Consider the following 21,837-nt stretch of genomic DNA (forward strand, 5'->3'; position numbering starts at 1 on the left):
CCTGGTTGGATTTTACGGAGCTTTGAACGGCATGTCCTATTTCGAATTTAAACTGTTGCTTTTCGTTTTTATCACAAGCGGCCCGAGACCTTTACGTTCCAAAGCAGCACACAAATGGATCAAATAGGTAAGAAAAGTGGCCATTTCACAGTATCGCAGAGGACTGAGGCTCAAAGTACCTACCAACACGTATCATTAATATACCTGAAAATCAGAACAAAGCTTTTGCATAGTGTCCAATTTTTTTTACTTGCGGGCTTGGAGAAAAACTTGACGGGTGGCAGAGGGTTGAAGGTAAAGAACAGCCGGGCAAATCACCGCACAACCACAGCATACTTTCAAAGCGCATGACCTCCCTTCAAGGATCATGGGAACTGTAGTTTAAAGGTGCTGGGAATTGTAGCTCTGTGAGGGCTCGGCTGCAGCTCCCAGAATTGCTTGCAGCAGAAGCCATGAGCTTTAGATATACAGTCAGGATGTGACCAGAGGCTGTGGTTCTATGTAGATTTTCTGGAAGGTGGGTCCCAACTGAACAGAGTTACCGTATTTTCCCGGGTATAAGACTAGGTTTTTTAACCAAAAACGTGGATTTAAAATTGGGGCTCGTCTTATACACGGGTAGTGCTGAGGGGTGTTTTCTTAATTTGGAGTCCGCAAAAATAGGGGGCGTCTTATACATGGGGGCATCTTGTACACTGAAAAATATGGTACTTCTGAGTAAGCTTGCCTAGAATTAGGCCACAGGGGTCATTTCCAGAGGATGGTCCAAGCCCTAGCGTTCCTGCCCCTTCCCCATTTTGTACAATATTTTTTAATTATATTATACTTGGCTTACAGAGCATCGAGACCCCAGATTCCCACCGTATTCATTTGCTCAGAGGTCTAAATTTGCAGTCAAGAGAGATATCTGCATATTCATATTCGGGTGATGGGTGTTCCCCCCCCCACACACACACACCCCAACATGCACCTAGCTGTGCTCCTGTCAGGCTGCAAGTGCCATTAACAGGCTTCTTGCTGCTTCCACGGTTGGTAGACACTAAAGCATCGTCCCTTGTAATGCTCTGGAACAGAACTCAAAGCACTTTTCAGCAGTTTGTGAGCTCAAACAACCCATCCTTCTCCTGCCCGATGGCTTGGAACACAGCCTAGCTTTTCCTTAAAGGCTCTGCAACATAATTAAATGTGTTGAAGTCGCGCCGTTCTCTGAAGAGAGACTCCTGTATTTCTTACTATGGGGTCGCCAAACAGTCCACAGGTTAGATTTTCACTGTAAATCAATGTTTAGCCAGTAAAAGCAGTCAACTCAGGGTGAGGAAGTGTTGTTTCTGTTTTTAATTGGACTTATTACTTTCTGTACTTAATACGTTTCTTCAATATATGGTTGTGTTACATGCCCCTTAAATATAACTTGCTTTTCTTATTAATTAAACTGCTCCACCACTCTTCATCGGAAGATCACAGGGCGGTTTACAATATAAACACAAAAAGGCGTGCCGCAAAAAAACAAACAAAATAATCACATTAGGATTCTCCTAACCACAGTTTGGCGGGTTTGGAATGCGCCGCTGCATGAGTACGCAAGAATTTGAAATAGGTTTGCAAGAGTTTAGAGGTTAACACTAACCACTGTTTCTCTAATCCCGATATCCCAGCAATGCAAATTTCGTTTTCTTGTGAAGTAGGTTATTATTAATAATACAGTATGTGTGCACATTCATGTAATCTTCTGATCTTTTTTTACTACTGTTCATTCCATAAGCACCTTTGGGCTGATTAAATAATCTTTTTTTGGAGGAGGAGAAGAAGAAGAGGAAGAAAAGAAGAGTGCCTAGAACAAAGAAGAATGGATATAAGCATACAACACTGTACACTCCTGACTCTCTAAACCATGGTTGGAAAATTACCCAAGCCGAGCCATCAAAATAAACCCTGTTTTCCTATTTAAAGGAATAAATCAGGGGCAGATGATAGATAGATAGAGGATTGATAGATATAGATGATAGTGAGTATTGTGCGAATGTGTATCACTTAGATTTGATGTAGCACGGGCACATACTTCCTATACCAGGGCAAAACACCATCCTGCCCAATAAGTATCACTAACTTCTAGAAAGTTCTGGACACTTGGTGTTCAAATAAATAACCTTGAACAAACATTGTGGTGTCACCTTGCATACGCATAGGTAGGCAAAGAAAATTCCTCAATTCCACAAGTTCTCAAGGAATTACAAATTCAACTGTTTAGAGATGGGGAACCTGTAGCTTTGGTGCCACGTGGAGGGCACCAGAACCCATCATCTTTAACCATTGGGCCATGCTGTCTGGGCCTGATGGGAAGTGGAGCCCAACAACATCCGGAAGGACACAGGATCCCTACCCCTCCGGAAGCACCAAGGGAATTGGTTTGGAAGTATGGAGATGGGGTTGCAAAATGACCAGACATATATATTGTTTAACTGCAAACAGATATGATTTAATTGCCGTGGTAGTCAATTGGCATGTGTGCTTGCTGGGGGAAAAAATACTTAAGAACTAAAAACTTGCCAGTAGTCTTACCCCAGGGTAAGGTGGCACCAGGAGAACCTGAGAGGAGCTCTGCAGCCATGATCTCCTTTTCAGGATCCCTCATGCACGCAAGAAGCCATGGCGTGGCTTAGCATTACATGTGAACTGGGTCTCAGAAACACGCAAATCGTGGGCAGAAGAAGCATCCAACTCTTCGAATTGTAAGGGCCATTGGCATGCTAGAAACAATTTGAAATATGCTCAAGCTCACCACGGCCAGAGTATGACCCAAGGTTTTGTTTTGTTCCCCTAGGACATGACAGGTTGAGCGATCTTCATGCCTAAGCAAGCAGAAGATCACATAACCGCAACCGCGTTACTGCAAGAGAAGGGATCAAGGTAGGCAAAAGAAGGGATCAAGAGAAGGGATCAAGAGAAGGTAGGGTCCCTTCCTCCAGAGCTGGAGAAGTCTGCTCCAAAACCATAAGCCTCCACTCACGAATAATAAAAGCAAAATAGAAGAAGAAAATAAATGCTTAGCTATTTATATCATGCTTTCCTGTTGAGTTCTCATCGCATTTCATACACATTATCCCCACAGGCAGGACAACACTAACCACGTAATACAAAGGGAAGGAGTGAGTGAGTAGTCAGTCACCAAGTTCACTGCCTGTCTAAAACTGAAAGAGGGAATTTCTGGTTGTTACCTCTTCCTCTTTGCATGCAAAGTGAATCTACCACCAAGTTTGGAGTTAAAACCTGAATGTAATTGAAGAGCCAATCATTAGCTCTTGTTATGCATGCAAAGTTGAGAACCAACGTCGGGAGGAATCCATATACAGTGGTGCCCCGCAAGACGAATGCCTCGCAAGACGGAAAACTCGCTAGACGAAAGAGTTTTCCGTTTTGGAGGTGCTTCGCAAAACGAATCTCCTATGGGCTTGCTTCGGAAGACAAAAATGTCTTGCGAGTTCCTGCAGGTTTTTTTTCCTTCCCCCCCCCCTTTTCTAAGCCGCTAAGCCGCTTATCAGCTGATCCGATAAGACGAAAAGCCGCTAAAAGCCGCTAAAAGCCGCTAATCCGTCAATGGGCTTGCTTTGCAAGACGAAAAAACCGCTAGACGAAGAGAATCACAGAACGGATTCTTTTCGTCTTGCGAGGCACCACTGTAGTGCTACGGCCGCACGTTGTTTTAATTGTTGTTGTTGTTGTTGTTGTTATAGTTGTACCCTGCCCATCTGACTGGGTTGCCCCAGCCACTCTGGGTGGCTGTTCTGGGGGTTGCACTAGCAGAAGTCTTTCCATGAGCTACTGCTAGTGGGACTTACTTGCTGAATCCTGCCCACATACCATAACTTCATGTTTACAAAAGAGGCCGCTGAACTTTCTAACATCTGGCAATTACAGGGAAGACCGGCTACATTCAACTACAAGGACTGAGCAGTTATGTTTTGGCCACGCGTCTTGTGCTATCTGCTCTCCAGCCGAGATGTGCCTGAAAGCAGCCTTCCAGAATCGGATGTCCTCCAGATGTTTGGAGCTACAATTCCCATCATCGCTGCCCACTGGCCAGGCTCTCGGAGAGCAATGGAAGATCCAATCCAGCAACATCTGGATTAACACCAAGCTGGGGAAGTTTAGGTAGCGCTCGAGGACTGGCCGTGCACATTTGCTGCCTGGCTGTCCGCCTCGGTCAACAAACAGAATCCATTTTTATTTCTAGGCTCTCCCAGCTGTCGGACGCAAAGCAGTTTTCATATTAGGGTTTTATACCAAAGGAAATTATGAGGAAACAGTGTGATGTTGTTGTTCATGTTGTTGTATTTATTAAATCTGTGTGCCACTCTATACCCGCAGGCCTCAGGATGGTTCACAAGATAAAATCACAACATAAAAACGTAAAATATATAATAAAAATAAAAACAAGAACAGACCAAACGGTGTGTTGAACTGGTTGGAGCTTTGTGCATTCTGCATGTTGTTAAAATACAAATCCTATCAGCCCCAGCCAGAAAGATCAATGGGAAGGGGTGATGGGAGTTATAGTCAAAACCATATTTAGGGCTGGGATAAGAATGATGGACCTGGGGGACCCACTTCAAACCCCCCACTTTTGCATAAAGCTCCCTGGGTGACCTTGATTCAATTACCGTATTGGCCTGAATATAAGCCTCACCTTTTTCCCAAATTCCGACTGTGAAAAGTTCGTGTGCGGCTTATATTCACAACCTTATGGTATGCAGCCAGGAGCATGGGGCAAACAGCACCAGGAGAGCGGCAAATAATAATAATAGTAATAATAGTAATAATAATATTTATTATTTATACCCCGCCCATCTGGCTGGGCTTCCCCAGCCACTCTGGGCGGCTTCCAAAAGCTTCCCTAAACAGGGCTGCCTTCAGATGTCTTCTAAAAGTCTGGTAGCTGTTTTTCCCTTTGACATCTGCTGGGAGGGCGTTCCACAGGGCGGGTGCCACTACCGAGAAGGCCCTCTGCCTGGTTCCCTGTAACTTGGCTTCTCGCAGTGAGGAAACCACCAGAAGGCCCTTGGAGCTGGACCTGAGTGTCTGGACCTCATTGTAGAATGATGGCCCGCCCCATGCATAGTCCCCCATCCCCTCCCCCAAGGCTGGGAAGGGAGAGAGCCAGGAAGGGGAAAGGCTGCCGGCAACACAGCGTGGCTCCTCACCCCCAGTATGCAGCCAGGAGCAGCGAGGAACGGAACGGCTTATATTCGGATATTTTTTATTTATTTTTTCTTCCTCCCCCCTCCAATTTTAAAAGTGTGGCTTATATTCAGGTGCGGCTTATATTCGAGCCAATAACGTACTCGGTCTTTGCCTGTTTTGGTTTTGGTTTTGTTTTAAATAAAGCCAGACAGCGCCCGCAGAGCATCGAACTGCCGTTAAGCAATTAGTGATTCTGCAAATGTAGAGTCGAAGTAACTGCTGGGCTAAGCTGGACCGGTCTTTGCCTGTGTTGTCGGTATCCTGGGATTCTTGAGGGTGGGGAGTAAAGTGAGAAATTAAAAAAGATGGGAGGAAAGAAAGAAATTACAAAAGGAAAAACCCACAAGGGAACCCACAGCAACAAGCTGAAAGCAACATTAGCACCCGCAGTCAAAGCAGCTGCAGAAGGAACTAGAGAAAGTCTAACTCAGAGAAAACCAACATGGCGGCCTCCAAATGCTGTTGGACTACAACTCCCACCGGCCAACAAGGCCAATGGCCAGGGGCGATGGGAGTTGTTGTCCAACATCTGGAAGGTGCCATGTTGCCTACCCCTGGCCGAATGTGTAGCTCCAGAAACACAACCATCAAGTTTTAGCATTGCAGCTCCAGCTACCTGCAGTAAAATGTCAAAACTGGAACTATGTATGTTGCAAGCCACAAAAAAAAGAGGTTGCTCATAACATTCCTACAGCAAAGGGTATTTGCACATAAAGAATCAAGATTAAGCTTTCACTTGCCAATCAATTTCTCCTGCAAGCCAACTCAGTTGGAGAAAGGGGCTATTACCACATTGCCATCAACTGGCAAACATGCATCTTCCAAGGTAACCGGCAGTTTCACTCTCCCCTTTCCCCATCCCCCTCACAGAAGCTGGAGGGTTTTCTCCAGACTGATTTTACACATGCGTACATCTTTATTTAGAAAGGAGCAGGAAGGTATGGCCCGCACCTTACTGCTAGGCATCTATCATAGCCAAGTTCGCTCAGCTGCAAAATGGAGGAGGAAAATCACAACAGATTAAATGCAAAATGTCAAGCCGCAGAGCTGTGGGGTATTCTTTTGCAAGCACGACTTCCTGGAAAGATTTGCAGTTTGAACAAAAGTTCATCAAAGAGCATTTAGGGAGCAGATGCCGACTGCTCGCTTTCTACAATAACCTCTCAAGTTTTACCAAAATAACAAAAAGAAAAAGAAAGTGGGGGAAGGGGGGGAAAGAACACTGTTTGGATAATCGCTGGGTTTAATTAGAGTAAAAATAAAAATTGCTTAAGCAGCTGAACAGTCGAGCTAAGTTTCCCCACTCAACAGATGGCGTAACTCAGGAGGTTCTCAAACTCAGGTCCCCAGCTGTTGCATGACTACAGCACCCATCATCCCTGACCACTGGTTCTGTGATCCTAACGCACATTCGCCATCTATTGACAGGTCAAAAATTATGAAACCAATAGCATGATATGGACTTCAAACCAGCTTTGGACAATATATCAATTTATCGCCCAGGCCTGATGGGAACTACAGTCCAACAACATCTGGAGGGCTGCCCTGGCCAGCAACTCCACCCAGGTTGGCCATCATCTCTCCTCAACAGGAAGGTCTACAGAAGCTTCTTCTTTAAGCTGTAGAAAAGCTTGTCCTTGTCCTCTGATCTCGATACCCCCTCAAGCTGTGCATCTGCATGACAGCAGCAGTTCACCAGCTGTTTCCATAAGAACAGCCCTGTAGCTTCAAAGACCTATCTAGTCCAGTATCCTCTTGCACCACAGCTGCCAGATCTATCTGGGGCAACAGGAACTCAAATCTGCAAAGCTGGGCACTCAACCAGAGGCCAAAGCTGTAATCCTGGACTAAATTTAACAGCACAAGATATGGAGAATGACTGGACACTGATAGCTACCTTGCATATTTTACATCTTATTAACGTTTCTTGCTTCCATAACCAATCTCCCCCAAAGGCTTCTGCAATACATTCCAATGCTACCTGCACATATTTCTCATGAACTCAGCAGGATAAACTACTACACCATCCTTACTTGGAAACTTACTCTCAAAATCATTCAGGGAGCAAGGAATGCATGGACCTAGAAATAATGAGAGGTGAAATGTAGGTTGTAGGTTTCTACTTTTCTTTGCATGCCTCCAACTTCCATCTTTCAACATTAAAAAAATAATCACATTCTGTGTGAAACAGTCCAAAAGATTGTACGCGTTTACCCCCCCCCAAAAAAATACATTTCTGTATGCTTTGCAATGCTTTTTTCTGTAAAATCCGCAATTTTTTGCATATCACTTGAACCAAAACCCCTGCAAAAATCAGAGAAATGCATAATCCAATGTATAGCCCTGATCCAATCTTCATATAACTCAAGGACAGAGAATTAGGCCAGCATGCTTTAAAATATGGGCCGAATTAATTTCTCCTCCAGCCTTGGAAATTTACGCTGCTTCTCTTTTATTTGCATGCTGTCAATCACCTCCTCGTCTGCACTAATTTTTCATCTCCCGATCTTTTCGCCAGCAATGGCTAAATCCCACCGTGCCTTAATCAGAATACATGGGTCGGACGGATGCTTCTCTCTAGTATGAAATATTTTTTTAGCTGCTTCGTTTTCCAGGCTGAGTTGGACTTAAATAGATTTTTCACTGAATTCACCTCAATCCGTTCCTTAGATGCTATCGACACAGCACTAGCCTCCACCAAGGTGCTCTGAAGAAGTTGCTGACTCTTCCAATGCCACGCAATATTTAGCAAAAAAGGCTGCCACTGGAAACCGGAAACCCTACTGGGATAATGCTTCTATGTACTTCCAAGTCGCTCATGGAATGCACTTCATGTCATTCACGCTTTCATAACCTCTACGCAAGACTTCTGTAGAACACACTACAGGTGGCTTCCCTTAAAGAACGGCAGCGATGTCAAACAGAACAATTTCCAGTGCTTCATTTCAATGGTAGAAACTCAAGATATATAAGCTAGGCACCAAACGGCTCCTTAAACCGGGGCTTACAGTTGCCAAAGCAAAAATGCCTAGTTGCCATTTTTGGACCAGGTGGTTTGAAAGTCGCATTTTTCAACTTGACGTTTTGATCCCTGAAATTCGTTCTGACTGCGCAGATAAAATATAAAGGATAGAATTCTATAGGATATGTTGCTAGTGTGTGGAAATAGTCAAGATCCGAGGACTCCCCAGGTGGTGGAGACGTCAGGCTCCATCTTGGCGCCTGGGCATCTTCACTTGGTCGCAAGTGGCCCTTAGCTCCTTGCACCTAGCGAATTTTGAACACTGCTTTATTTTTCGGCGGAAAAGAAAAACGTTAAGTTCATTTGCAATAATGAATGGACACCAACTGCAAATAAGCGTTGGGCAAGTTTTGCAGTTTCAATGTTTTCAGCTTTGCCGAAAGTCAAAATAAAATAAGTACGCTAAGTTCGATAACACGAAGGCTTCAGAAACTTTTCCAATACCATTTTTGAAGATTTCTGATACTTATCACCCTGATTTGCATAGGAAAACGTTCCAATTCAAAAACAAAATTCCAGAAAACCCATACCACCTAAGAATGTTTCCCCAGGAGCCAGGCACGTTTTGTGACCACGTGGAGATCTCTCGTTGCCAGATTGGCAACTGACATCTCCATCTGACTGGCCCCTCCAGCTTTCTTAAGCAGGTAAGCAGAAGAGCATTTATATCCCACCTTTTTCTCCATGGTACATGGTAGGACCCCCTCAGTTAACCCCTACAATGACCCTGTGACGTAGGTTAAGAGGCTGTGATTGACTCCAAGGTCACCCAGTGACTGAGTGGAGATCTGAACCCCGATCTCCCAGGTCCGACACTCTCACCATTATACCACACTGGCTCCCTAGAGCACCTCTGTATGGAGGAAGAAAATGTCAGAGAAGGATCTGAAATATTTTCCCTGGTCTGAATTCTTTTATTCTGAGTTGTTTTATTTGATGCTTAAATGTGTTGTAAACCGCTTTGAGATTTCCCCCCCCTTAAAATATAAAGCTGTATAGAAATGATGATAATAATAATAATAATAATAATAATAATAATAATAATAATAATTACTGCAAAAAGGTGCCTAAACATTCCGTTGTGGCAACTGCAACCTAGGTTTAAGGTGCCATTTGGCGATTGCCTTCTATATCTGATTTTATAACACTGGCACCTTAGAATTAATGCTTTAGCTGGTCAGAATGAAGTAAACAACCTCTCCTCCCCCCCCAAACCCCCCCACAGATGAGTGACGTAGGGAGGCGGATGAATGAACACCAGATAAACATGAACCAAGACAATTCAAGGGGCTGCTAGGAGCAGCACCATTTCATGGGTTTGAGCATACAGTGGTGCCCCGCAAGATGAATGCCTCACAAGACGAAAAACTCGCTAGACGAAAGGGTTTTTTGTTTTTTGAGCTGCTTCGCAAGACGAATTTCCCTATGGGCTTGCTTCGCAAGACGAAAACGTCTTGCAAGTTTGTTTCCTTTTTCTTAACACCGTTAATACAGTTGCGACTTGACTTCGAGGAGCAACTCATAGAACGCGGTGTGGTAGCCTTTTTTGAGGTTTTTGGTGATTTTTGAAGCTTTTCCAAAACTTTTCCGACACCGTGCTTCGCAAGACGAAAAATTCGCTAGACGAAAAAACTCGCGGAACGAATTAATTCCGTCTTGCGAGGCACCACTGTACTACACCGACCCTGGCCTGACTGCACCGGTTGCCAATTAGTTTCCGTGCCCAATTCAAAGTGCTGGTTTTGACCTGTGAAACCTTAAACAGCTCAGGACCGCAATACCTCAAGGACCGCCTCTCCCCATATGAACAAACCCGGGCTCTGTGTTCACCATCTAAGGCTCTTCTTCATGTGTCTCCTCCTTGAGAGGTCTGGAGGGTGGCAACACGAGAATGGGGCCTTCTCTGCAGTGGCTCCCTGTCTGTGGAATGCTCTCCCCAGGGAGACTCGCCTGGTGCCTTCATTGTATATTTTTAGGCGCCAGGCGAAAACATTCCTGTTCAACTAGGCCTTTAAATGTGCCTGTGGGAAAGAGAGGTTATTGCTTTGCTGCTTTGATTTACTTATTTACTTCTTTTTCTCCTGTATTTTATTCTGTGAACCGCCCTGAAGCCTTATGATGAAGGACAGTATATACATCTAACAAATAAACAATAAGTAGGCGTCAGCGAAATCGGAGTGTTGGTCTCCAGGATCTCATACAGCATTGCAAATAATCAGGACGCTCACCTTGGACCGTGTGTGGCAGAGCCGCTTAGGGACAGGAAAAGTCCTGGCGGCCGTATCCATGCCGCCTGCCTTCTGGGCACAACAGAACTTGCTGACACTTTTTGACTAATAAGGCCTTAAACTGCCAAATGCCCAAGACGTCAGACGTATTTATTGTACTTGTACCCAGCTTTTCTGACAATTAAAAAAAGGGGAAAAAATCTGTATCCCAAAGTGTCTCACACCAATTAAAACTGAATACACGATGTTTCTGGTGAGCACCACGTAAATGAAAACAAGACATGCCTTGCCCTCAGGCCTGCAAAATAGAAATCAAGACAAAGGGAGGAAAGGGAGGAAGGAAAAAAACCTCCTTTTGTGCTTTTATCATCTCTCAGAGCAACAAAGCATCCTCTTGGAACATTCCATCCATGCGCCATTTCTGAGAGCAAGGGCAGACCGGGAGACTGGGGCGCCTCGCTGCTCTGTGGGGGCCCTTCGCCTGGAGAACGATGGCTAGGACATCTTTTGGACGGGCTGCCAAGACCTTTTGGAGCAAGCTGGCTTTCGGAGGCCAGAGTAGAACTTCAAGAGGATAGACCCACACCAGGGGTCTGCAACCTTTAAGACAAAAAGAGCCACTTGGACCCATTTCCGAAGGGGAAAAAACTGGGAGTCGCAAAACCATTACTACATTTAAAACAAATATAACACTGCATATATTGTTTCTTACCTTAATGCCCGATCTGACAGCGGGTGGGAAGGTGACGTCGGGACGGTGTGTGACTGAAGCACGCACCGCCCCCATGCGACGTCACAGCCAGTACAGCGCCCGCCACAGTGGGGAGTGTCGGGGCGCACAATGCGCCTCCTCCCCTCGCTAGTATCCGCCCCGGAGCCGCGGCAAAGGTGTAAAAGAGCCACATGTGGCTCCGGAGCCGCGGGTTGCAGACCCGACCCACACCATGCCCAATATAGGCCACCCAAAACAACTGTGAACACAGGCCGTGACTCCCCAGGGCTCCAGGAAGGGTTTTTTCCCAGCCCTCCATGGAGATGCTGAGGACTGAACCTGGGACCTTCAGCATGAAGATGAAGATTCTGGTTCCGTACGCAGCTCTGAGAACTCGGATGGGAAACAAGCAGTGCTCAGAATTCACCAGGTGCATTTTACACCTGGATATCAACCACTTGCAACCAAGTGATGACGCTCAGGCGCCAAGATGGTGCCGGACGTCTCCACCATCTGGAGGCACATGCCTGGGGATCCTTGGATCCTGAATGTTTTCTCACACTAGCAACACATCCTGTAGAATTCTACACGTTAAATTTTATCAGCACAATCAGAACAGATTTCAGGAACCCAAAAGTCGATTTCAAAAATACGACTTCCAAGCCGCCTGGCCCAAAAAGGGCAATTAGGGATTCCATTTTGGCGACTGTAACCCTGGTTCAAAGAGCCATTTGGTGCTTAGCTTGTATATCCGAATTTCTAGCACTGCCTACAAGACCCCAATGAACTTTATGATTATAGATTATGATTACAGAGTGGAAGACAGTCCCTAAACATCCATTCAAAGCTAGATGCAGTGACAACCCCTAAAAAATAATAATGAAGCATTGAGAATCACCGAACCATCCTTAAAAAGAACTGGACTCACATTATCCTCAGTACATCATCAATGCCTCACAGTGACAGAAGGGGTGAGGTGGCCGCCAACTTCCAGAAAGTTCTGGAAGGAACAGAGGGAACGAACGAAACCTTTCTCACAACAGCAGATGTTGTTAATATGAACCGTCATTTGAAGTTCAGAGCAGGGGGATGGTGGGTATTAGGAAAGTGAGTAGTGAGGTGGTTTGTTTTCCCTCAAACTCACATAAGTGGTCTTCAGCTACCATTTACCCAGAGCAGATCCAAAGAAGTTAGTGGATTTAACTTAGTCGTGTTCATGAACTGCAAACGGGTCTACGCTCACTAAAACTTAGCCAAACAGTACGCCTAACATTTATGTTGGCTTATTGGACTTATTAACACTGTTACTCCTTTAAGTGTATTCCTCCCGGTTTGAATGCCCACTAAAATAATCAGGCCTCCTAGTCATTCATCAACCTATAAATTTAATGCCAGGCCCTAGGAATTTGAAATATTTATTCAGTGCTATAAATAGATGACACTGAAGAACGTGACACTGGTCAACACAAAACTGATACTGGTGCCAAGGAATTTGAGGTGACACAGACTAATTAGACCTAGAATTCAACACCACCACAAACGAGTCACAAGCCAGCATTACAACAAAACAAATCTCTCGAGTCCAAGATTTGTACAATCAGAGAGACATACCATATTTTGAAAGAAAAATGGGCAGAGAAATTTCTCCAATTTGGATTTAAAGCCATCTAAACTAGCAGCCATCTCCACACTCTGTGGCAGGTATTCCAAGCATGAATCTCACATAATCCAAGCGTTGGAAGGTCACGCAACACAACACAACATCCTGCCAATGCAGGAATTCACAGACCACAGCATCCCCGATAGCTGATTGTCCAGCCTCTGTTTAGAAACCCCAGAAGAAAGATTAAAGTCCACGACTTAGCAAGGCAATCTGTTCTACTGTAGAACGAGGACCGCCAGGGAATTTCCCTAACATTTAAGTAAAAACAAACCACCTTGTTCAACACCAAGTTCTGCTGAAACAGCAAAATGCTCTGTACCCTTCTCGACAGGAAAGGACCACAGCTCAGCGACGGAGGGAATGCTTTATTTTCAGAAGTTCCCGCGTTTGATTCCTGGCATCTCCAGTTAAGAGGATCAGAGAGCAGGTGATGTGAAATGCAGCTCTCCCAGAGATTCGGGAGAGCGGCTGCCAATCAAAATAGAGAAACTGCCAGGCTAGATGGACAAATGGTCTGCTAAGAGCGAAATCAACATCAAAGCAGTGCTTTACCGCACATCCAAATCTTCAGTCAACACACCGAGGAGCAGAAATATTCAGGAGGAATACCAGATGCTGAAGTACAATAAAGCCGCAGAGCAGGGGGCATAAATATGGGCAAAGATGGTTGCACCCTGCCAAAAGACACTAATCTGCACACAGTTATGTAGTCAAATTGTAAGGATGCCCCTACATCACAGGAACATTTAAAAAATTCCACAAGTGTTCCTCAATCATTACATGAAAACCGTTTCACACATGACCCTAAACAGGTATCACTGGGTTTTCTATTTTCTTCTTTTACAGGGAAGAGATGTTCCATGCAGAAAAACTGTCACAACTACCTTGTATACGCAACTCAAAACTTTGCTGAGTCTTCCTTAACTCGGTGCCCTCCATACATTTTGGACTACAACACCCATCAGCGCAGTCCGGTCAGTGATGGCTGATGGGAATTGTAGTCCAAAATAGCTGGAAGAATTGGGGGAAGCTGACCTATGCCTTTGTATTCCTCTGCAGCAGCCGACATCTAGCAAAGACATGATTGCTCTGGAAGTTTTGTAATTTATTGCTCACTTGGCATTGAAATGTTCATGATGTTTATCTCCATTACTGGTTTTGGGGGTTTTTTTTGCTGTGTTATATCACATTTATTTATTGTAAGGTCGGCAACAGATGTAAGCCACTTTGAATTTATTTTTGGTGGTGGTGTGTTTTTTTAAAAAAGTAGGATATAAATGTTTTACATAAATAAGATGTGGCTCTTTCAGAAGAGGAGGTAAAAGTTAAAGACTAATTCTTCCACCTGCTTCACGAGGACCATTTACAGCCACTACATACTAAGCTTATTCACATTCAGACAATTAAAATATGTATTTCAGTATTAGGTAACATTTATGAATCATCTTTCTGCAAGCAGACAAATGATGTGCAATAACTGTTTTCAATTGTAAATCCAATTACATTTTTTCTTAATCCAACAAATACTCAGGTGCTGCAACATTGGAAAGCAGTGTTTTTAGACCAACACTTAACTGGAGCAAGAAGATGAAAGAGAAGGAGTGTGGCAGGCGTTCTTGGAGAAGCTGTCCTATAGCTGTGGTGCCACAACTGAGAAGACCACGCTCAGAGCACCACAAAAAGCACATTGGCCAAAAATAGGGTTTCAAGTGGAAAACACAGTTGACTCCAGCACCTAAGAGGAAGCCAAACAGATAAGCAAGTAAATGGGTAGTTGGCTTGTGTACTAACTGGAGCTTCTAACCCATTTTATAGGTGCTACAGGGAAAGATTCTGCACATACAGAGACTAGCTGGTCCATGGAGATTATATTATACACTGATCTCAAGAGCTCGTTGAGAAGCATGTTATTATAACACTCCTGCTGTGCACAAAATATCCATTCTCTACATTTGATATAGAGCAGCTGTACTCTTGTTTTACATCCTTAGACTCAAAAGCTGGTTTGGAGATTGCCAACAAGTTCACCTGGACAGTTACGTCCCTTTAAAAAATTCCCCACCATGTGTGACTGTGCTCCTGAGCATTCCAGCAACACAGATAGGGCGTATTTCAAGAATTGGAGGAGTTGGAAGGGATCACAAGGGACATTTATTCCACCCAGCCCCATGCAATGCAGGAATCTTTTGCCCAGTGCAGGGCTCAAACCCACGACCCTGAGATGAAGAGTCGCATGCTCTACAGACTGAGCTATCCAGCCTGCTATTCCTAAACAACTTAGTAACAATGCTTAGTGCTTTGTTTTTTTAAAGCATTTTGAGTGTTCATATACGTATCTCACAGGAATCCTCTAGCCCTGGACACTAAGGACACCTTATTATAAATAAACACCCCCAGTAGGGGATGTGGAGTAAAGACAAGACAGTTGCATATTCCTGCGTTGCAGGGGGCTTCCAACTCTGCAATTCCACGATTCTGTAAATCTAATAAAGTGGGCCTAGACCTCACCATGTTTATGCAGAATGTCCACCGGCTTCAAATGACTTTTTTAAAAAGTAAAGGACCCCTGGCAGTTAAGTCCAGTTGCAAACGACTCTGGGGTTGCGGCACTCATCTTGCTTTACTGGCCGAGGGAGCCGACGTTTGTCCGCACAGTTTTTCTGGGTCATGTGGCCAGCATGACTTAAGCCGCTTCTGGCGAAACCAGAGCAGCACACGGAAACGCCATTTACCTTCCCGCCGGAGTGGTACCTATTTATCTACTTGCACTCTGACGTGCTTTTGAACTGCTAGGTGGGAAGGAGCAGGGACTGAGCAACAGCTCACCCCGTTGCGGGGATTTGAACCGCCAACCTTCCAATCGGCAAGCCCTAGGATCTGTGGTTTAGACCACAGCACCACCCGTGTTACTTCCATGTAAAAAGCAAGACAGGCTAGCATTCTACATAAGACTATTTACAACAGCTGGCACAGCATCATGGCTGACTCATGTGAGTGACAAGGTCCAGAGTTCAAGTGTCACCCTAAAGCATACTTCACACAATCCCACTTACACCATGGAGACGCTGGGACTTTTTGAGAGCTATGTCGCCCTCAAAAACTACAGCATCATGCTACCATTGCTTATCAGCTTCTCGCTGCAGCATATTCCAGATGTTGGAGCAAAATTTCACAGCCTTGTGCCAAATGAAGTCATTCTGTATGCTTAATTTTTACTTGCTCAAACAAGCACGTGCGCGAACACATACGAACACACACACACACACAGTTCTGAACTTTTAAGCAATTCTTGCGAGTCGGCCATACAAGCCCCACCGGCTACCACCTGAGGTGGCTGAAGTAATAACTACAAAGCCAGATTCAAAGTTTTACAATGCTTTTTGCACTTACAGTTTTATAGCAACGCCTTAGAACTTCAAAGCAACTACACAAGGCACTCATCATTACCGCCACATAGAGGAATCCACGGCCTTGTAAAACAGTTGGCCTTTTGAGAAGTTGCCCTAAAACTCTGGGATGAGTAGCTTATGCGCCCAACTGTTGCAGAAACCCCGTATGTTTCCTCCACATAATTTAAGGCACCCACTTCCCAAACACACATGTCGTGTTAGGCCTCTCTGAACCGAACAGCCACCTAAGGCCCAAACACATCCCACTAATATTTCCCTTACTCCTATACCTACGCATTCAGAAGGGAAGAATACTAAACACTTTCCAGGTGTTCTTCATAATCATCTGGGAGCCTGCAAAATCACATGCATGCCTTCAGTTTTTACAGCGTTAACCTTGCACTTCTATAACTAACGTAAGTTACTAGGAAGGGGAAAGAGCACACATAGCTCAGGATTCTTGGGCAAACAATGAGCAATACCTGAAAATGAATATTATTGGGGGGGGGGGCAGTGGCAGACTAAATGGATGGGGAGGAGGAAATATGCACCACATTTAGTTATTACAGCATTTTATCCAAATCAGAAATCGTATTCCAACGTTTTATTCTTCCCAGAGAAGCTTTGTTGTTATTTTAACTGTTGTGAACTGCCTTCTGTTGAAAGGCAGCCTGTAAATATTGTAAGTAAGCAAGATGGGAGCGTGGTCATTCTCATGGAGGTAGACAGCTCCATGCATGGAGGTTCTACTTAGTATCAAGGCCATCAGGCCGTTTCAAAGAATTGCTGCAATTTTTAAAAAATTGCTATTCAAAGCCCTTGTCTCTTTACGTCCTAAGTTTTGTTGAAATCGTTCCCTGGGGAATGTACTATCCCATGCCTCTGGGGAGGATGAGTGTATTCACCAATTATTGGGGGGGAGGGGTCAACTGGGGGGGGAACAAGCCACTCCATCAGCCCCACCCATAATATATTCAAAACACGCTTTCTGGACGCATAGGATCACCCTGCAGTAGTCTTCTTCTGCTTCCGCAAACAGAACACCCCACTGGTAAAGTAAACTTCGGTCATGGCCAAATTCATTACTCCAGAGCCCTTCCTTTTTTAAAAAAGGAAAAATAAGGTGGTCCTAAATATGATTTCACTGGAAGAAAATGAACTGAATGTTATGTTCCCCCAAATACACTTTTAAATTCAAGTAACAGTACGACCCAATTATAAAGAGTGCGAACAGTAATATCTATCTAAGTTGCCAATGGCCTCATTCACATGCCACAGTATGCCACAAACCATAGTTTACAGAGCACAAGCAAGTCACACACTCTTTAGTCCAGGAGTGTTGGGAGAGAGAGAAACAAGCGAAGATTCCTAAGTTGGCATTACATCTGAAACAAGAGTTAGGATTTGGTTTGGTTTAACTGGTAAGGCAGCAGCAAACCTTGGTTTGTTTGCAGCAAAACAAACCACACTTCCTGGTCTGGATGCAACACTAAACCACGGATTGAGGTTGGTTTCCTCCCAGTGTAAGCAGGGAGGATCAGAGTGGCACTTGTGGGTGGTAAACCATGGCTCATGCGATGCGCAAACGTCACCAAAATGTCCAGGTCAAATCAAATCCGTCGTTTCGTAACTATATACACAAATAGCATCCCAGGTAACTGTTCAGCACTCAGGAATGACATTCCCCTTGTTTACAACCACATGCGTTCCGACAAAATTTTCCAAGTTTCTTAGCGGACAACGCTGTCAACATCTATTTACTTATTTGTTCTGTTTATGGAGACATCCCATAAAACTCTCTAGGCGTCATACAAATAAAAGAGAATGCAAACATAAAACGATAAACCCGTACTACTATAAAAACCACAATATGCTTAAGAATGAATAATCTTCAAACGGTTTTTTATTCAAATGAGTAGCGCCGCCAACAAATCAGCAACCTGTCCAACTTTTACCCAGAATCCACAGCTCAGTTAACGCAAAATTCACACCAACAGCCCCACGGATATCTCCAAGAACGCACACTCGCCTCTGTTTACACACGTCTGGCCTAAAATGCACACTCCTGTGAATGTTTACTCAGAAGTAAGGCCTACAAAGTTCCATGGGGTTTACTCCCTAGTGAGATGTGGGTCGCAGTCAAACCCAGCAGGAAGCCTCACACGGGCACAGCTTCAAGGTTATGAAAATTCTACCAAAATTGCCAATAAGGCCCTGACATGTGGCCTAGCTTGAAAACACAAGTTTAAGTTTGAAAACTGAACTTTTTCTTAAACCTTGGTTGGTGCAGGCGACACTAGAAATCACCAGAAATCATAAAATTTAGAGTTACAGTACCCTCAAATATTCACTGCAACAGACCACAGGCGCAAGGGGGGGGGAGTAATTAAGCCCCCTTTTCTTCCTGCTCCCTCCCCTCCCCCAAGATTGCTAGAAAATGAGAATTGTGTGGTGCCTTATATAAATCAGCTATAACTTCCTTTACACAAGAAGGGTGGAAAAAATTGAGGAAGTAAAAACACGTGCGAGAGTCAGCAAGCCCAGTAGGCAAAACTCAGGGACACCGTGCAAAATAAAAAAGTTCTCCACACCAATCTACTGACCAAAACTTCTTTGAGTTTCCTTAAACTTTTATACGTGTGTGTGTCGCTGGCTTTATTTCTGTATTTTGCCCTAACCCAACCTCCAAAGTCATTTGACAAGCCACGCTGCCCAACATTTATCTGATACGTTCCTCCCCATGGCTGTGGAATAATAATAATAAACATGGATATTTTGTCTTTGCTGACAGAAGGCGAAACCACACCCTGATAATAAGTAGCCTTGGAAACACATATCTCCCTCCCCACCCCCGTTTTTTTAAGCTGGGCAAAGGGAAGAAAATAAAAGATGTAAAAGAAGGAGAGAAGAAACACCAGCTTCACACGCCTTCTTCCAGTTTCCTGAGGCAGCTATTTTGCACGTGGACCTCCAAAAAAACAACTGGTGAAAAATACCGAATGCACAAATCGGGGCGGGGGGGCTTTGGACACATTAAAGCAGATGCACCCATGTGCTTTGTCTAGTGAATAAAATAAAATACGAATGCAACGGATCTCCCCAGAACTTAAAACCCAGGAATCTGTCCACAACAACTTTGGAGGAGTTTTAAAAGACACCTCCTCCCCTCCCCCAGTTTCCAAAGCAGGTGAAGCAGAGAACAGAACCCTCCTTAATCTAATCGCCCCCAATAGGAATAAATGCAAAAAGCAAAAGGCAGAACCTGTTTTGTGTTTTTCATCGCTTGCAAAGCCGCTCCAGAGCAAAGCGCCAGGCAAGGCCCTCTTTTCACACCAGTCCCTTCCCCCGCTTTCAGCCTGGCTTCAGCTACAAGCCCAGCTTCCCTTCCCCCAACCTCTCCTTTTGCAAACAGGCATTTCAGGCGCAAAAACCTTTCCAAAGAAAACTTTCACCTCCCTCCCAGACCCGGCCCGCTTCCCAGCAAACCCAAATCCCCACTGACCTCCTTTGCATTTTATTTTAATAATAATAATAAACATAAACCACACTTCCGATCTTTATATTATACAAAAGGCGTGCGTCTTCCTCGAGCAGCAAAAGAAATGCACGGAAATCATCAACCCTTCTCCTTTGCAAAAAAAAAAAAAAGGAAAAAAATCGTTCTAAAAATAGGCTATAAAACCAGCTTGCTTCATAATGGCTGCTGGCTTGCATTTATTTGTGTGCAAATCCCTTCCTGGTTTTTTTTAATTTTATTTTTCCTTTTCCTGCGCCCCCACCCCCACCCAACCCAACCTTGTGCTTTCAAAACGCGGAGAATCAACACTTTGCGCCCCCAGCCATGGGGGGGGGGGAGAGAGATGGGAGGGGGGGGAAAGAAATATTTAAAGTTAAAAGACCCAGGTTTCCCAGCGGGGTGGGGGGGGGGGAGGGAAGCGAAAGGGCCAAGTTGAAAAATGCATGTTACACTCCTGCCCATCCCCCACACTCCCTCCTCCAACTCTCTACAAACACAGGCGCCCTTCCCCCTACCCCACCCCACCCCCAGCCTCTGGTCTCAACACGCCCCCCCCCTTTCAAATCCTTCTCTCCAAGCCCCCCAACCCCCACCCGGGAATAATAAGGCTTTTGCATTTACTTTATGCGAGGCTTTCCTTCCACCAGCCAACCAAACCAAACCAAACCAACCCCCCCCCCACGGCGCACCGCCCCAGATATTCTGCTTTTGCAAAGGGTACATTTAAAGCAGCAAAGATTAAAACACACGCGCAAAAAAAAAACACAACAAAACCACTCTCTCCTTACCTTGCAAATTGATGGCTCTCCGTTAAAGCTCGTTCTTACCCCCTCCTTTTGCAATGGAGGCAGAAGAGGGAGAGGAAAAAAAACATAGAGAGAGATGTGGAAATGCAGTTTCCCCCTTGGCTTTTAATACAAATATATATTTAGGTAAGGCATGTAGGAACAAAAAAAAAAAAAAAGACGGGTCTGCAGTTGCAGGAGCAGCTCCGGGCGCGCCCCCCCCTTCTTCCCCGCCTCCAAAAAAAAAAAGAAAAAATAGAGACCGCAAAAAGCCACCCAAAAATGCAATGTGTTCAATTATATCCCGAGCCTCTGTGTGTGTGTGTGTGTCTGTGTGTGTGTGTATTGGGGGGTGGGGATTTAAGAAAGGGGGGTGGTTGTTGGAGGAGGGGGGGTGGAGAGATTACAGATCACAGTCCCAGGGAAGGAGGAGGAAGGAGGAGGTAATAATACTACTAATATTAATAATAAGCAATCTGTGTGTGTGTGTGTGAGTGTGAGTGTGAGTGTGATTTAGATGGAAGAGGAATTGAGGCAGAATGTTAAAGCTGTTACTAAGGGAAGGAGCCAAAACGGTTCAGAGCAGCCAACGGCTCTCAGACACTCAGCACTTGGGGGGGGGGAGAGAGAAAGAGAAATGTGGCCAGCCATACAGAAATGAGCAGGAGAAGAGAGAGACACATGCACACGCACACACGCACAGAAACACATATACACAGAGAAGGGGGAAGGGAGCGAGGCGAGGCCTGGCTGTGTTTTCTGTTGCTTTTGCTTCCTGCAAAAAAACAACAACACACAAACAAACCCATGCAAAAAAACACAAAAACCAGGAGGAAGCAGAGCAAGACAAAGTGAAATGGAATTGCATTTTTTTTTCTTTTTGGGGGGTTGAGGGGAGGTTCCCAGCCCTGTGAAAAGGTGGGGGAGGCGCAAAGATGAGAAATAAAATTCATGAGCCTTTGGGGAGGGGAAACACCTGCAAGAGGTGAATGGCAGGGGCCTGGTTTTGGGGGGTGTTTCACTGTTTCTGCGAGGTCTGTCAAACACCACCCTAAAAGGCGGGGGAGGGGGCGGAATAAGCAGATATGGAGCCCAGCGACTTTTTTGGGTGGGGGAGGGGGAGGGGAGGAGATCCCCTCACCAAAATATGCCACCATCAGAATACTGGAAAAGAAGAGTTTGCACAGGGTAGGTTAAATGGGGGCTGCACAGCAGGTAGGGATAAAAGTGAGGAGGGGGGATTCCCCCCACCTTCCAAATGCTCTAGCACCATCCCCAAAGGA

The 21,837-nt window shown here is 45.0% G+C and overlaps 1 protein-coding gene across 4 annotated transcripts in view; it reads right to left on the bottom strand.

Annotated features, from left to right (window-relative positions):
- TBL1XR1 (TBL1X/Y related 1) overlaps positions 1 to 21,160 on the bottom strand; it is a 190,531-nt gene extending 169,371 nt beyond the window's left edge. The window contains exon 1 of one of the 4 annotated variants that reach the window (XM_083504263.1): positions 20,558 to 21,160. The gene's annotated coding sequence lies outside the window, so the exon portion shown is untranslated. The other 3 variants (XM_083504267.1, XM_083504266.1, XM_083504264.1) reach the window with 3 other exon arrangements.
- Between the last annotated feature and the right edge of the window lie 677 nt (positions 21,161 to 21,837).

This window comes from Podarcis liolepis (genome assembly GCF_965112155.1).
Source record: "Podarcis liolepis genome assembly, chromosome: 5".
In the NCBI taxonomy this organism is placed as follows: domain Eukaryota; kingdom Metazoa; phylum Chordata; class Lepidosauria; order Squamata; family Lacertidae; genus Podarcis; species Podarcis liolepis.